Source organism: Myotis brandtii, unplaced genomic scaffold, assembly GCF_000412655.1.
Source record: "Myotis brandtii unplaced genomic scaffold, ASM41265v1 scaffold536, whole genome shotgun sequence".
Lineage (NCBI taxonomy): Eukaryota > Metazoa > Chordata > Mammalia > Chiroptera > Vespertilionidae > Myotis > Myotis brandtii.
The window spans coordinates 3,012,134-3,017,423 of NW_005369967.1; the positions used below are offsets into that span (position 1 = coordinate 3,012,134).

The 5,290-nt window shown below is 45.1% G+C and overlaps 1 long non-coding RNA gene across 1 annotated transcript in view; it reads right to left on the reverse strand.

Moving 5' to 3' along the window:
* LOC106728116 overlaps window positions 1-4,775 on the reverse strand; it is a 13,022-nt gene extending 8,247 nt beyond the window's left edge. The window contains exons 1-2 of the long non-coding RNA XR_001364375.1: window positions 4,435-4,775; window positions 3,745-3,892 (exon numbers count right to left, since the gene is read on the reverse strand). This is a non-coding gene — a long non-coding RNA (uncharacterized LOC106728116). The remainder of the gene's footprint in view (window positions 1-3,744; window positions 3,893-4,434) is intronic.
* Window positions 4,776-5,290: the final 515 nt, after the last annotated feature.

The following is a 5,290-nucleotide window of genomic DNA, read 5'->3' on the forward strand; positions in this document are numbered from 1 at the left end:
CGGGAGGAGGGGGTGTCCCTCAGCCCGGCCTGCACCCTCTCGCAATCCGGGACCACTGGCTCCTAACCGCTTGTCTGCATACCTGCCTGATCACCCCTAACAGCCTCTGTCTGCCTGCCTGATCGCCCCTAATTGCTTGCCTGACTGCCTGATAACTCCTAACCACTTGCCTGCCTGCCTGATCACCCCTAACTGCCTCTGCCTGCCTGCCTCATCGCCCCTAACCACTCTGCCTGCTTGCCTGATCGCCCTTAACTGCTTGCCTGCCTGCTTCATCGCCCCTAACTGCCTCTGCCTCAGCCCCTGCAGCCACGGCTTCAACTGGAAGGACGTCTGGAATGACGTCTGGAAGGTTGTTCGGCTGTCCAGTCTAATTAGCATATTATGCTTTTATTATTATAGATATCATCTCTGAATTCCTACCTTATACCAAGCATTTAACATACTTTCTCTTGGTAAGTTCTCCCAATAGCCCTATGAATTAGGTACTAATGTCCCCAGAGAGAGTATTTTCATTAATTCATTCAACAATATTAAGCTCCTGCCCAGCCGGTGTGGCTCAGTGGTTGAGCATGGACTTATGAACCAGGAGGTCAGGGTTCGATTGCCAGTCAAGGCACGTGCCAGGGCTGTGGGCTTGGTAGGGGGTATGCAGGAGGCAGCCCACCGATGATTCTCCCTCATCATTGATGTTTCTATCTCTCTCGCTTCCTCTCGAAAATCAATAACATTTTATTTTAAAAATATATATTAGGCTCCCATCATATGCTCAGTTCTTTTTGGAAGCAAAAGCCAACACAGTCCCTGTATCGTGGAGTTTGCAATCTAGTGGGGGAGACTACTATTACTGAGATAATACACAGACAGATGTATCAGGACACTTTTGGCAACAGGGCAGATTAAGCTATTTCAGACAACCCTCTCTTGCTACCATATATAAATCCTGCATAACATACAAGAAAAACACCTGAAAATATACAGCTGAGTTCAAAAGAAAGAAAGGAACATTCTCACATTCCAGAGATAGTATCAGAACTCAAAGCCAGAGTAAGCTGATCAGATGGATGATTCACAGGGTTTTGACTAGATAAAGGCTCTAAAGCCTGGATCCTAAGAGTTCTAGGGCCCTTGAAAAAATAGGAGGCAGCCCCAGGCTGTTTGAGGCAGGAGAGCTAGAATTTGTCCCTTTGAATTTATCCTTTTAAGGCTTGGAGCCTTAAAGAGAACACTAATCAGGGAAAAAGGCTACAAAAACTCTACCACCAGGGCTGCAGAAGGAGCCACAAAATGCTCTCACTGTCCTGGGCTTGGGAGGGAAGTTGCTGTGAAAGATGGAAGGTCTAGGCCTGCCCCACAGGGAGGAGAGAGGTACATGGCTTTACCACAAGCCCCCTCCCTCAGCGAGCCCCTGACCCCAGGACTCCTGTGCCAAAAAGTTAATATAAAAGTTAGTCCAGCCCTTAGGGCCCTGACAGAAGCAAACCCAAAGTACTCTGTAAGAATATTTTTACAACTCACGGCAAAAACAAATCCCAATGAAGATGCGTTCCCAATCAAAAAATACAAACTGCACAGGGAAACACACTACCATAAGAGATAATCAGTAAATACAAAACAAGACCAAAAAACACAGAAGAATTTACCCCCTAAGAAGTGGAAATAATAGAAAAATCTGAAAACAGAAGAGAAACATTTTAAGTGATTATGAAGAATTTTTAAAAGAAAGAAAATAATAATAAAGAATGGGATAATATGAAAAATAGATGGAAAACAAGCCAAATAGAAGTTCTATAAATGAAAAATACAGTTTATATACTTTATTAAAATTGATAAGTTGAACAACAGAATAAGACACAGCTAAAGAGACATTTCGCAAATTGGGTGATACCTCTAGAAAAAAATCACTTTGCTAGTAGCACGGTGAGAAAAAGGAGAGAAGAAACATATGGAAGGAACCAGGGCTAAGAGAAGAGGAAATGATGGCAAGATCTAGCACCCTTAGCTGGCAGATCCAGGAGAATGGAGAGAGAATGGGGGAGGAGCAGTATTTGAAGAGTTAAAGCTGGGAATGAATCAAAATGGAAGAAAAACCTAAATCTTCAGATTGAATAAGCACCCAGAGTCCTGAGAAGAATAAATAACACACATTCACACCTTAGGCACTGGAGAACAGGAAAGCTAAGCAGACAATATTAGGAAGTGTCACAGTCCTATGATGGGAGGTAATAAACACATTCCTAGAACTGCATGCAAGTAGGAGCAGAAAGGGGAAGGGTGCTGATGGTGATCTTCCCTAGAGGTCAGGGAAAGTGTGGTGGTTAATTTTACGTCAACTTGGCTAGCCAGTGGTCGGCAAACTGCGGCTCAAGAGCCACATGCGGCTCTTTAGCCCCTTGAGTGTGGCTCTTCCTAAGCCTTAGGAGGACCCTAATTAAGTTAATAACAATGTACCTACCTATATAGTTTAAGTTTAAAAAATTTGGCTCTCAAAAGAAATTTCAATCGTTGTACTGTTGATAGTTGGCTCTGTTGACTAATGAGTTTGCCGACCACTGGGCTAGGCTATGGCACCCAATTGTTTGGCCAGACACTAGTCTAGGTATTCTTAGATGTGACTAACATTTACAATCACTAGATTTGAAGCAAAGAAGATGACCCTTCATAAGGTGGGTGGGCCTCGTCCAACCAGTTGGAGGCCTTAAGAACAAAGGCTGAGGTTTCAGAAGAAGGAATTCTGCCTTAAGACTGCAAGTTAGAAACCTTGCCTGAGTTTCCAACGTGCTGCCCTGTGGATTTCGGAATCAAGACTGCGATATGAAAGCTCACCGGAATTTCCAGTCCACCAGCCCGCCCTATGAATTTTGAACTTGCCTGTCCCCACAATCAAGTGAGCCAATTCCTTAAAAATCTCTCTCTCAGCCCAGCTGGCCGCTGTGGCTCAGTAGTGGAGCGTTGACCAGGAGGTCATGGCTCGATTTCCTGTCACGGCACATGCCCGGTTGTAGGCCTAATCCCCAGTGTGGGACATGCAGGAGGCAGCCAATCAATGATTCTCTCTCATCATCGATGTTTCTATCTCTGTCTCCCTTTCACTTCCTCTCTGACATCAATAAAAATATATTTTAAAAACATTTAAAAAAATTAAAAATCTCTCATATATTATATAGATATAGGTAGATAGATATAGATATGGATATAATTTCTCTAGAAAACCCTGACTAACCCTGCTCTTCTCCAGAGACCCTCATCCACCTCCAGAACCCTGCCCAGCTCCTCAAGCTGAAGTTATTTGTTTGGTCAGTGCCCTCAAGTGCCATTGGGTATGTGGAGTATCACCCCCCTCATGAACTTCCTGTACCCAAGACACCAGCTGCTTCCTGGCCAAGGGGTTTGGCATGGGAATGGGCAGAAGAACCACTTAGCTAAGACCACGGGGGCTGACCTATACAGGGTAACAGCCACAGAGAACTCAGGTGGCACTTGGCATTCCTGCAGAGCTCTCATGGCCAGGAATCGGCTTTGGGAGTACGGTGCTCCCTGTGCTGTGGTGGAAACACCCTGGACCTCAGAGCCAGAAGACTGGGTCCTACTCTTGTTCTGAACACCTAGCTGTGTGACCTTGAGCAATGACCTAACCTCTCTGAGCTCCTGAAAATGTCCCTTGCATAAGGTGCCAGGGGGATGAACACATTGAAGGCTTGGGAGCTCAGTCCCTCGTCTCAAGGTCCTGTGCTAAATGCAGACCTGTAAATATAGCAGAGAGGATCTGCCCCCGCCTGCTGGCTGCTGCTGTTCCCAGAAGCACTCCCAGTCCCTGGCGATGGTTACCAGGATGCCGGCTATAACCAGGTGCTCCTGTGGTCAAGGAGACACTCCCCTCCTCCTGAAGGGCCTGTGGATAAACAAACAGGGATGTACTGGAGGGGCTGCTGGCCCACATGCCTTTTCTCTGCCCTGTCTGTTCCTGGTGAGTAGGGGTCATTGCTGGGGGGCAGGGGAACATGGTCACCCTCCACTAGGACTCTTCATCCTCTCATCTTCCTCCACCCCATCCCACCAGACACTCATGCACACTATACACTCAGACACACTCAGGACATATACACTTACACTCATTCACACACACACACACACACACACACACACACACACACACACCTATACTCACCTACCAGGCAGCAACACTTACATATACACTCACATGCATATTCATTCACATGCCCATGCTCACATTCACCCATATGCACACACATGTATAACTACACACACATCCCGTTAGACATACACATACATGCTCACACACATTCATACACATATTCCCAAGAACATGTAAAACGTACAGTATGTGAAATAATTTTAGGTGGTTCACATATTTTAGAATATTTTTAATGGTTAGGGATTTATTTTAATATGTAATGAAGAATAATGACATACCTGTCAAACTAGCGATTTCATAGCAGTGATTGTTCAGGACAAAGGTAAAGAAGGCGGGATAAGATTTAAGTTGCTTTAAAGGGAATTGTTGAGTGAATTGTGGCAGGGGTCCTGGAATGATCCCCGAAGGCCTGTGCTCTGGGGAGACATGGAGACTTGGTGGCCATGGAGTGGAGGGCTGGGGGCTCTGCGTGGAGCATGTGGGGAGTGTTGGCACCTCGAGGTGCAGGGGGGCATGGCTGCTGTGGAAGGAGATTCTCGGACCCTCCTAGAAGGAAAGGGAAAGTTATACATTTTTTTTCTTTTAATCCTCACTCAAGGATGTAACTTTTTTTTTTTTTTTTTTTAGAGGTACTAAGACAATGAAATGATAAGTGCTCAGTTAATTTTCTTTCCATCCCTGCTAGGTCCTCTGCCTCCTGCTATCAACATTTCCACAGATTTATTGTTTGAACTTGAGACAATTATTTGCTCTTTCTGTGCTCATGCCCGATTCTATGAAAATGATTATGCTCCATCAGATTATTTCTGCATTCCATCCCATATATATTGTATATTGACCGGGTAGTACATGTTCATTTAAAATTATTACCAAAGAGAGAAAAAGCTCCTTCTACTCCAGTAGAGAGGAAGGGAGAGAGAAACATCAATGGGTTGCCTCCTGCATGTGCCCTGACACAACCTAGGAATTGAACCGGCAACCTTTTGGTGTATTGACAACACTCCAACCAACCCAGCCACCCGGTGAGGGCATGTCCATTTTTTTTATGGTTATTGCTTTCTGTGCCCTGTATTTTTAAAACAATCTTTGCCTACTCTAAGCTTATGAAGATAGTCTCCCATGTTCTCTTCCAGA